Here is a 13,227-nt window from a genome sequence, read left to right on the forward strand (position 1 = left end):
CTCATTTTTATCATTTTTGATAACCGTCATGCCACCTTTTTTGGGAACTACTTGCACCGGACTCACCCATTCACTATCGGATATAGGATAAATCATTCCGGCTTCCAAGAGTTTGACAACTTCTTTCCAAACTACTTCTTTCATTGATGGATTTAGACGCCTTTGCGGTTGTGCAACGGGTTTGAAATTTTCTTCCATCATGATCTTATGCATACAATAGGCCGGACTAATACCCTTCAAGCCGGATAACACCCACCCTATTGCACCCTCATTCTTTTTCATCACTTGTATCAATTTGTGTTCCTCTTTTGTGGACAAGGTGTTGCTAATGATCACCGGTTTAGTACAATCATCACCAAGGAACACATACTTCAAGTGTGAAGGTAGCATTTTCAACTCCAGTTTTTGTTCTTCCATTTTCTTTGTCACATCCAAGTCTTCATTTGTTTCTTCATGATAAGCAAGCTCCCCACAAGACTCTAATTCATGCAACATTGCTTCAATATCTTTTTCTTCATTTTCGGTCAAAACATTGTAGGCTCCGATAAGAGATCTTTTTAAAGGATTGGAAATATGAACTTGGTTTATGACCTCCACTATTTCCTCTTTGGTTGCATCGATTCAGAAAGAATCATGCTTGTTATTAGGATGCTTCATGGCTTCAAAAAGATTGAAAGTCATCTCTTCATCTTGCACTCTCACTTTCATCAATCCATCATCAATGTCAATCATCATCCGGGTTGTTTTCATGAATGGTCTTTCAAGAATGAGAGGAACATCACGATCCTCATCCATCTCCACTATCACGAAATCTACCGGAAACAAGAATTTGTCAACCTTCACTAACATATCTTGAGCAACTCCATATGGTGAAATGGTAGATTTATCGGCTAGTTGTAAAGTCATCCTTGTAGATTTGATCTCAACATTTCCCAATCTTTTAACAATGGATATGGGGATTAAATTGATGCTAGATCCCAAGTCAATCAAACCATTACCAATGTAGGTGCCTCCAATGGTTACCGGTAAAATAACTCGGCCCGGATCGGATTCCTTCCTTGGGAGAGTCTTTTGAATGATGGCACTACAACGTGCATCGAGCAAGATTGTCTCGTCTTCCACATGTCTCCTTTTCTTTGTGAGAATATACTTCATGAACTTTGCATACCGTGGCATTTGCTCTAATGCGTCGGCAAATGGAATATTGATTTGAAGTTGTTTGAATATGTCCATGAATAGTGCATAATGTCTAGCATTGTCCTTCTTCGATGGTGCATGCGGATAGGGTAGATGTTGGGTTGGAATGACACTCACACCTTTGTCTCCTTTCTTTTTCTTTCTTGGTTCGGCATCCTTTTTCCTTTCCATTTCAATCTGTTGCTCTGTTGGCAATTATTGTTCTTGCTCTTTTCGCAGCGCGAAGGGAGATCGCGGCGCGAACTGAAGAGTTTCTGCCACTTTCTCCTTTCCACAAGCCACCTCCTCATTTTCCAGTACAACATCCATATCATTCTCTACTGTAATTTCTTCACTTTTTTCACTTGTTAACTCTTTACCGCTTCTCGTGACAATTGCTTTACAATGCTCCTTTGGATTGGTTTGAGTGTTAGCGGAAAATGAAGATCCCGCGGTTTGTTCCGACAATTGCTTCGCAAGTTGGCCTACTTGATTTTCCAGATTCTTAATTGCTGCCTCATTACTCTTCTGATTTGCCATGGAAGCTTGCATGAATTGTTGAAGAGTGTCCTCTAGCTTTGAATTTCCTCCTTGCGATTGTTGTCCTTGAGAGTTTGGGTGTTGATAAGGACTTTGTTGCTGAAAATTTTGGTTATTGAACCTTGATGGTTGATAACCTTGATTGTTTCTTGGATATGAGTTGTTGGAAGGTTGTCTTTGATAGCCTTGATTTTGATTGTTCACATAACTCACTTCTTCTAGTGGAGGGCAAAAACCGGCTGGATGATCTCCTTGACATAATTCGCAACATGCCACTTGATGTCGAACTTGAGATCCTTGAATTTCCTTCATTTGTTACGGAAGCTTAGCCATTTGTTGAGTGAGCAACTCCACTTGTTGAGAAAGTAACTTGTTTTGATCAAGAATGGCATCATTGGTATTTAACTCAAGAACTCCTGGTTTACATTGTGAAGGACTACAGTCATGTTGACTTTGACGATCATTGAGTGTCATCCGGTCAATAATGAATTTTGCTTCTTCCGCATTCTTTGACATAAGAGAACCACCCGCGGTAGCATCCAAAAGTGTCTTGTGAGTTGACTGGAGCCCATTTAGAAAAATATGGATTTGAGTGAGCTCATCAAAACCATGACCTTTGCATTTTCTCAACATTGACTTGAATCTTTCCCAAGCCTCATTTAGAGACTCGTTGCTTCCTTGAGTGAATACCGCAATAGCCGTTTTGGCCTCCATGAATCGGGATTGAGGGAAATATCTTTCTAAAAACTTTTCTTCTAGCAAATTCCAATCCGTCATCACTCTTGGTGCTTGATCAAAGTATCACTCTTTTGCCTTTCCCACTAAGGAGTATGAGAACATCCTCTTGAATAATGCTTCTTCACCCATTTCATCAATTCCCGTAGAACCCACAATCTCATAGAATTTGATGAGATGGTTATACGGATCTTCATGGTCCATTCCGGTGAATGGATTTGCATAAAGAAGTTGGAGGATTCCGGTTTTCATCTCCGTGTTCCTTCCTCCACGAGCAAATTGAGCATTCCTTCTTGGACTATTAGCGGACATTTCGGTAGGAGTATCATCCGCCATGTTTCCTTCACAAGCCTCTACAACCACTTCTTCGATTTGAACAAGTGAAGAAGTAGATGCTTCCTCTCTCTGGTTTCTCTCTTCGGCTAGTTTCCTTCTTCTTCGTGTTTTGCTATTGAGCTTTCGAAGTGTTCTTTCAATTTCGGGGTCGAATTGAAATTGCTCCTCGGTAGCTTTTCCTCGCATGCACTAGAATCTACAAAACTAACAAACCAAGTGAAACACAAGAGTGATAGTAAGTACAAAACTTAGAACAATGAATTATTGCAATGCTTATAATATTGAACACCAATCCCCGGCAATGGCGCCAATTTGTTGAAAAGTATATTTTCGGCAAATATTTTAATATCGTATCCACAGAGATTGGTTGCTATTACCGCCGTTCTATAATCCAAATTGTTATAAGTTTAAAATGTAACCAAGTTGTTTTGTTTGAAAAGTTATCTTTTGAGTAAAATGTCACTAAAACAATAAAATGGTTTTAATCAAATGTAAAAGGCTTGGCAAGATTAGAGCTCACTATTCAAATTGCTTATAATTCCTTATAACAACTATATAGATTTAAGATTATTGATGATGTTCAAGTATCCTCTCAATATCATTTATGTCTAAATGATGTTGATAATCACTATATTAATCTTTAGACGATTTCTCCACCTAACTATCAATATAGCAATCTTTAATGGTTGATACAAAAGAAGAGTAGTGAATAAATCTATTTCTACAACTTATTCACTACCTGAAAATATATTTTATATCAAGATTTAAATAATCTCTTTCAACAACTACTCAAATCTAATATTCAACTTAGGGCAAAAATATCATTCAATACATCAACAATCTTTTATCATATATAAGAGTCAAATTAAATACATAAACAAATAGAAATAGCCACTACCTCCAATCTTGACAAAATGGGGTTTAGCTCCTCATCATCATTTTGGAAAGCAAAAAGTAATGGTAAAAGCTCTCTTTTTTTCTTACAAAATATCAAACTATGAATCCATTCATGACTATTTTCCATTTTGTTTTCTTAAAGGGTTGACCTTTCCTAAAATGCTCATTTTCTTCTAAAACTGAAAAGCCCCCTAAAACAGATACAAAACTGTCATACACAACTGGCATTGAAAACAAATCACTTGGCCAAAACAGCTTGCTGGATTCGCAAGGTTCGCGGCGCCATCCCTGGTCGCGGCGCGAACTGAAGCTACTTCAGCTTCCTTGCCTTGCAAGCTTCATGCAATGATTCTTCCACGTGTTAATCTTCAAAAATAGGCCTCCAAATTGCATTCAACACTTCTTCCAAATTATGATTATGCATTCCAAAGCTCTTTTGACCAAACATTCTACAAAACTAACAAATACGTGAAATAACTACTCAAAACAACATCAATTAAACCTAGTTGCATTTATACAAAATAGTGAGAATAAAAGTGTGTAATTACATCAAAAATTGGTGAAAGGGACCAATAAAATTATATAAAGAGTAGTACTAATTGGTCCCTAACAAAAACATAAACTCGGCCAAAAAAATGGCCCAAAAGAAATTATTCCCTAAAGTATAAAACTTTAACAAATTATTAGAGACTCCTGCACTCCGAATCAGCTTTTGGCTTCAACATGAAAGTTGTAGCTCTTTCTCTTAGCTTTCCAACGCATATCAGAACATGCATCCCGTAGCTCTAGTTATGATCCAAACAGTGAACATGTATCAAATAATCGCTAAAACTGAAAACAACAAACGAAAATAGATTAAAGGCAAACATGAACTTAAATCTTAAAACATAATAAAAAATTAAAATAAACAAAACAAACTAGGAAAATGCCTTAGTACAATTATAGAAGAATGTGCATCAAAATGCATTGATCATCCAGCCCTGCACCACCGTATTGAAGATCTGCATCACCACGGAACAATGGCGCTGTCTTTGGGAATCAACTTTTGATTCCCACAAAATTCCATGATTAAATCTTGTTTGACCCAAAGCCAGGTCGCAATGGAGTTGCAATAGGAAGAATAAATTTGTCAACTACCTTGTGTCAAGGAACTATTCCTCCAAACTTTCTGATCCAACCACCGATTTCATTCATTGTTACCAAATAAACTAAGAAAGAATCACTACAGCGAGAAGGATCACCTACCACTAGATCTCGCCTTATCAAAAAGAGAAACTGAAAGAGTTTGTGAACCGATGCAATCGTAACACAGTGTGAAAACCTCCAAAGCAAATTTGAAATTTTCCCCTATCATCACGACAAACCATGCCTCATTATGATACTCAAGCTACAGTAGGAGCTTGACTGATCCAAACACAACCCAAAACAAACATGAAGGTAGATTTCCATCGCAAAATCAAGGTAGGAATGAGACAGGGAAAACTCTACGCATCCGATAGATTCGTCAACCTTCTATGAAGGAAGGCATATATGCCTAGGGAAAACCACTTGAAAGGGAGGAATAACATAACTACCAATAGTTTCTAGTCAAGTCGAATTATCAAAACATGATCGCGACTTTATGAGTCGAATTTGGGGTACAAACTGCAAGTGCACAGTTCTATCGCGTAGTTTTAAAAGATATCAATCCCACCGGGACTTATGAATCGATATACCGTTATCTAAGGTTACTTCGTAAAGCTAAGGCAGGCAATACTTTGATTGATTGGGGGAAAAACTAAAACTAAAATAAGATCTAGATTAAATATCAATAAAGCGGATATCGGTATGTAGTTCGTCGTAATTAGGGAATCAAATCTTCGTTGGTTTCTTGGTTTTTTAAAATAAATCTTTTCAGTAGATACTATTGATTAAAAGTCTTATCTCAAACTCTCGCTCTGTTGAATAAACTATGATTTTATATTAACGTAGCTGTCACTTATAGTTAAGTCAAAAACCACTTTTTGAAAATAATAGAATCCGTAGAAACTCTTTTTAAGAAAACACTAATCGTTTAAACACCCTTATCTCAAACTCTCGCTCTATTGACTTAGGTTATATAATTAAATTCAAATGCTTAACTCTCGTCCTCACATTCAATCTTTAAAAATACTTTTTGAAAAAGATTAGAATTTAATTAACTCTAAAAATTGCTCTCGCCCTGATCTAGAATTAATGTCCAATTTACACTGTCCAGTCAAAAACTCAAACTCTCATTCTATTGCTTTTAACTTCTTTATGTCTTTTACTTTCGTACAAAAACCTTGTTATTAAACCTGTAAATTGAGACCGTAAAAAGAGTGATTTTAATTTTAAACTTAATTAAACCAATTTGGTTTTGATTCCTTCATTTCGCTTACTCTACATACCGATACCTAAGTAAATCAGCCAGACATGCTAAACAGACTTAAATAATTATCATGCATAAACAGATTCATCTCAGGCAAATAATATAAATAAACAGTAAAGCAGGGCATATATAAATTCAAACAATAATTAAAGAACCTGAGAAATTAAATAGCAGTCTTGAACACTCCACCACAGGTCGGTTGGATTTGTTCTTGAATTCTTCAATCAAATAGAAAAATAAAAGCGAAGGAATAAAAAAAACTAGATTCTAACGTAAGGTTAGATCCGGTAAAAGGTACACAATAGTTTCCGGTGTAGAAACTATTGTGCGAAAAAGAATTAACTAAGTGCTGAAAAGGAAAATAGAAATTGCAAAGGAAACAATATAAAACTCGTAAAAGTAATGCTGTAAAAATGTGCTTGTATTGCTGGAAGAGAAAAATTGCGAAAAAGCGAAAACGGCGAAGGAGTCTGGAAAAAGCGTGGAACCGAGAGCTTTCCAAAAAGCTACTATTTATACTGCTACTTGTGTAACTGCTTCCAAGGGTTTTCCGTGTACACGGTCTTTACGTTCCAAGGGTCAAGCGTGGAAGTAGCTTCAACGTGGTCTGTTTCAACGTGGTCTGTTGCGTTCCTGGTGCCAAAAATATAGGGGAATGGTGTGATGTCCGTCACACCATGTGTGACGCTCGTCACAGGAGTGTGCAAAGCGTGACGCTCGTCACAGCCTTTGTGACGCTCGTCACAGGCACAACGCCTGTGCTTTGGCTTTTGATATTTGCTTCTTTTCATTCCTTTTTGTACCTCCTTTTCTTCCTTTTTTACTTGTGCTTCAAATAAACCACCTGAGATAAATAGAAAGAAAATACCGCGTAATATCTAATAAAATGAAATAAATTGAAGTAAATAATAATATAATTTAATTAAATCGAGTCCAAAAATGTGATATTATTTCATGTTATCAAACTCCCCCATACTTAGACCTTTGTTTGTCCTCAAGCAAGATACAGTATAGAAATCGTTTTAAAAATTTGGCCAGATGAAATTTCAAAACACACATCAATTCGTACTAGGTTGCATGTAAACCTTGTTTAGAAGTAACTTGAGTTTAATCTTGACATCAACAACCACCGTCACAACCTCAGATAACCCTACCTTATGCAAACCAGTTCGAGTAATGCCATTATAGCTATCCTAGTTCCTTTACTCTTATTTCACCCGTTTTCATTCTAGCGAAATCACATTAAGCCCTTTATCTTTTCGCGCACATAGTGGAGTAACCGGTTAGTGATTCTGATCCCCTTTTAGCTAGAAGTTCTGGTACATAAGTCGGATAACTTCGTTATTCAGTCCATTGCAAATTGCGGGGGATCGGACCGTAGTCCGCCCTACCAAGTTCAGCATCAGATACCTGCTAAACCAACTCATAATGGATCTTTCATATTATGCTTTTGTATGATCTGTAACCTTTAGATTAAATGATCTGGTAAGGATCACCTAACTTAATTAGTGCATTTCCTGATATATATATTTTTTATGTTACTTTGGGAATCATTCACTTATATTCATCGGCTCTCCACGTAGTTTGCTATTAAGATGGTGCTGACTTCTCGTATAAACTACTCGGGGTTACTATAAAACTAAAAGTTCAAGGGATTGGTATAATAGGTACTTATCCTGATCTAACATGTTGAGGTTCTTAGAGCGTTGTTATGGTAATAACTTTTGTCTTGATTTCACTCAAGTTTTATAAAATAAGCGACCTTTATACTTATTGGGTGTGTTAAATTTTCGTTATGGCTTAAGAAAATTGAGGGGAATAGATAATACGAATTTCTCACACTAGGGACTTAATTTAGAATAATTATAATAAGTATTTTTTTATATATAATAGAAAGGGAAATAACATTGAAAGGAAAGATAACGTACTTGAAAAGGGGAAGTTTAAAGAACAAAGTTTTCCCCCCCACACTTAAATGAAACACTGTCCCCAATGTTTCGGAGAAAACAAAAGAAATACAAAAAAGAAGAAAAGAAAAGGAAACTAAAGTCAATGCTGCTTTCCGCCTCTTGTTTTTGGACCTGGTGATCTTTGACGTACTTCCAAATCATCAAACCTACTGAGCAACTGAGCGAACCGCTGATCGGTGATTGCATTCCTCGCTTCCTGTTGTTGTTGCATCTGGCGCATCGGTTGCATCACTTCGACATTCTGCGCCTGCATGGTATCAATGGTGTCCATGATATCCTCATTAGTTGCTGGCCTCCTTCTGTGACGACGTCGGGAGGATGGAGGTGGATCAATAGGGTGTTCATCTAAGTCATAAAGTCAGCTATTGTGGTTGTGAACACTCGTTCTCTCATGGTTAGGCAAGGTAAATAGTCGGGCCACTAAGGTGTTATTCTCTTCCTTACCAAATAAGGTGTGGGGTAGTATTTTATGAAAATATCGGATAGCAGGGTTATGGATCTTTTGTGAGTGCATCTCATTCGGGTTTGGGTTGGGTTCTCCGGATATGCAACCCCAGAAGTCATCGAGATCAATGTCATCAATAAGGTCCTCCTGGCGGGTATTAAAGACGAAAGGGCCGCTAGGGAATCCTAAGAGGTCAGCAAGGTCTCGACGGGTGTAGGTGAAGTCCATGCTAAATAACCTAAAGGATATTAACCCTTTGTTAAGTTCGTAATCATGTTCAGGGATGCATACAAGGGAAATCAGGAATTCTAAGGTTAGCTCACGGTACGTGACAAACCGTCTCTTAATGGCTGCGTTCTCCTACCCAAGCTGGTTAAACATAAACAGGAATGATATCTCAGATGCCTAATTTATCCATGGTCGGTCCATAATATATGGTCAGTGCCATAACCTTCTGGACTAGATAATCATACCGCCTTCTCTGAACACTGCTTCTGAAAATGGTATCTACTGGTTGCACGATGAAAGTCAGTAGCTCGATGAATTCAAGTAGATACTGGCATTAAGTCAGTAATGGTTATTAAAGAAAAATTACAGATTGACTTTATGAAGGGGAAGGAAAAAAAATAAAAATGGATAGAGAGAAAAATTAATAGAACTGGAAATATTCGCTATGTTTTACGTCGATAGCGCGGCGACTCAGGAGTGTAAGTACTCATGGTGGTTCTTTCGAGGATGAATCCTCGGTCAAACATTTAATTATCCTTGATTTCCATGGCCACTTATCAATCCATCTCTCATATCCGTCACTTTTTCTTCTTTTTCTTCTGCGAGGTAGTTTATCCTCCTGAACTTGTGGTGGTGGTTCTGGCTCTATTCTGGGAGCTAGCTTTTCAGGTTTAGGTTCAATTTTTGAAAACACCACCTCAAAGTCTGGTTTGCCCCTTTTTATACTAATTAGTTCCCTAATTTCATGGGCTTCAAATTCTCTCTTCTTGTTCAGGGTGGCAGATAAAGGTGCATTGGTGTGGATATTTTCTGATAGCTCCTCATTTCTTTCGGATTTGGGGTCTACCTTAACTTCCACAGACCTTCGCGGGAAAGGAATTGGTGATTTATAGGGAGGAGGGACAACACATAGCTCTTCCTTCTCTACCTTTTTGACAACCTCCCTTTCGGGTGGTGTTTGTGGAACTTTCTCAATCTCTACTTTTTTCTCACCTGAACCCTCCTCATTATCACTATCCTTAGGATTTTCGGTAAATCTTTCACTGGTGGTTATTACCATATCCGCATGTTTCTCAGGGAAAGGTCCTAGAGGTGTCTGCGCAAGTAGGGAGATTTGAGTCTCCAATGCCTCGTTGTGAGTGACGAGGGACTCGACCACAATGTTCAGTTGCGTAAGGGTTTCATTGGTATAGAGACTTTGTTTTCTAAATTCTTCATTCTGAAGAGTTTGTGTAGCCACAAAGCGTTCTATCATAGATTCTATCCTTGAGTGAGTTTGCGTCTCAATGAAATCCTCCATTAATATTTCCAGGTTGGATTTATAGGAATCTTGCGATTCCTCAAAATACTGGGAGTGATAATCGTAGAGAAAGTTTGGGTGATACATAGTGATAGAGAAAAAAAAATTGCCTTAGTCTCTACAGCGTAACAGAAGAGTTACGATATCGACTAAATAAAGTCCCCGGCAACGGCGCCAAAAACTTGATCGCGACTTTATGAGTCGAATTTGGGGTACAAACTGCAAGTGCACAGTTCTATCGCGTAGTTTTAAAAGATATCGATCCCACAGGGACTTATGAATCGATATACCGTTATCTAAGGTTACTTCGTAAAGATAAGGCAGGCAATACTTTGATTGATTGGGGGAAAAACTAAAACTAAAATAAGATCTAGATTAAATATCAATAAAGCGGATATCGGTATGTAGTTCGTCGTAATTAGGGAATCAAATCTTCGTTGGTTTCTTGGTTTTTTAAAATAAATCTTTTCAGTAGATACTATTGATTAAAAGTCTTATCTCAAACTCTCGCTCTGTTGAATAAACTATGATTTTATATTAACGTAGCTGTCACTTATAGTTAAGTCAAAAACCACTTTTTGAAAACAATAGAATCCGTAGAAACTCTTTTTAAGAAAACACTAATCGTTTAAACACCCTTATCTCAAACTCTCGCTCTATTGACTTAGGTTATATAATTAAATTCAAATGCTTAACTCTCGTCCTCACATTCAATCTTTAAAAATACTTTTTGAAAAAGATTAGAATTTAATTAACTCTAAAAATTGCTCTCGCCCTGATCTAGAATTAATGTCCAATTTACACTGTCCAGTCAAAAACTCAAACTCTCGTTCTATTGCTTTTAACTTCTTTATGTCTTTTACTTTCGTACAAAAACCTTGTTATTAAACCTGTAAATTGAGACCGTAAAAAGAGTGATTTTAATTTTAAACTTAATTAAACCAATTTGGTTTTGATTCCTTCATTTCGCTTACTCTACATACCGATACCTAAGTAAATTAGCCAGACATGCTAAACAGACTTAAATAATTATCATGCATAAACAGATTCATCTCAGGCAAATAATATAAATAAACAGTAAAGCAGGGCATATATAAATTCAAACAATAATTAAAGAACCTGAGAAATTAAATAGCAGTCTTGAACACTCCACCACAGGTCGGTTGGATTTGTTCTTGAATTCTTCAATCAAACAGAAAAATAAAAGCGAAGGAATAAAAAAAACTAGATTCTAACGTAAGGTTAGATCCGGTAAAAGGTACACAATAGTTTCCGGTGTAGAAACTATTGTGCGAAAAAGAATTAACTAAGTGCTGAAAAGGAAAATAGAAATTGCAAAGGAAACAATATAAAACTCGTAAAAGTAATGCTGTAAAAATGTGCTTGTATTGCTGGAAGAGAAAAATTGCGAAAAAGCGAAAACGGCGAAGGAGTCTGGAAAAAGCGTGGAACCGAGAGCTTTCCAAAAAGCTACTATTTATACTGCTACTTGTGTAACTGCTTCCAAGGGTTTTCTGTGTACACGGTCTTTACGTTCCAAGGGTCAAGCGTGGAAGTAGCTTCAACGTGGTTTGTTTCAACGTGGTCTGTTGCGTTCCTGGTGCCAAAAATATAGGGGAATGGTGTGACGTCCGTCACACCATGTGTGACGCTCGTCACAGGAGTGTGCAAAGCGTGACGCTCGTCACAGCCTTTGTGACGCTCGTCACAGGCACAGCGCTTGTGCTTTTTGGGCTGGGCTTTGGCTTTTGATATTTGCTTCTTTTCATTCCTTTTTGTACCTCATTTTCTTCCTTTTTTACTTGTGCTTCAAATAAACCACCTGAGATAAATAGAAAGAAAATACCGCGTAATATCTAATAAAATGAAATAAATTGAAGTAAATAATAATATAATTTAATTAAATCGAGTCCAAAAATGTGATATTATTTCATGTTATCAAAACATGTAGCTCTTTAATAGAAAGGCCGAGATATGCCTATTATGTGATCCACCTTGAAACTTGGAAGAGGCATCTATCTGGAAAAATTTGGACTGAAATTCCAAGCAAAATGTCGAGTACAAAACTCTATAGGGACCGAACCCCGCAACTTAGTATAAAAGAAAACACATGTCAGGGAGTGAAGTCTACTGACTCATATCAAATCAAAAGTAAAACCAACTACTTAATAACCAAATGAAGACTCAGCGGCATCGACCTTCAAAGGTATGAATGTAAATCCTCTTAATGTACAAGATAAGTATTTATGAAATCTACTCAAAATTTAAATAAATAAATCTTTCACCATAGGAATATCGTACGCATAAGTACTATTATGATCCTCCGTAATGTGGCATAAATTATTGTGTCAGAATATTCGTAAAAGAGTCTTAAGAGGGAAACTGAGATCTTTAGTTGCATGCTTATTGGATTGACTGCTCTTTGGTTGAGTATGTCTCTCTTTTGTTGGATGTCTCCTCATCCATATGGGTTAAAGACACCTAAGCATAGAAATGAGTGATGCATCCTTCCCATGAAACGACATGAAAAAAGTCGTGACTAAGGTGGACCACACTTCCCTGAGTGTTAGGAGGAAAACTACCCACTCCCTGGACACTTGATATATCCTAAGGAGACTGGGACCCAAGCCCATGAAATCATAAATACCTCAATATCGTGATCGACTCGAGGATAAGACACATAAAATACATACATACATTAGCTTCTCACCTCACCTGAGCTAGTTCTTAATATCATAACAAACCTAAAGCCTTTGACATCCCTTAGTCAATAGGGGTTGTCACACATTTGTATTTTTATCAAGTATAATTGGCGTTCACCGTTGGGCCCGATAAAATTGACTTGAGCCACCATCACAACATTCAACCAGAGTACTGTCTTTGCGTTCATCCTTCATTACGGTGAACAAAAAGACAACGACTCCGGCAAGCGAGGAATTTGTTGGAGAGGAAAATGTCATATTAGAGACGTACACTACTATGTCGACCTTCTTGACCATAACCAAACCTTGTAAGATAATGTTCTCCATTTTCAGTAGCGCTAACAAGAAACATGTATTGTGTATGAACTGGAATTATTGGACCCCTAACTTCTATTGGATGAGATATGGGAGGTGCTCGTCCCAGAGAACTTTAAGTCGCCATCGTTGGCTCAGTTTGATGGATGCGGCAAGTCATATGAGCACATGACTTCCATCAACACTTAGATGAA

The sequence above is a fragment of the Lathyrus oleraceus genome, chromosome 5 (genome assembly GCF_024323335.1).
Source record: "Lathyrus oleraceus cultivar Zhongwan6 chromosome 5, CAAS_Psat_ZW6_1.0, whole genome shotgun sequence".
Lineage (NCBI taxonomy): Eukaryota > Viridiplantae > Streptophyta > Magnoliopsida > Fabales > Fabaceae > Lathyrus > Lathyrus oleraceus.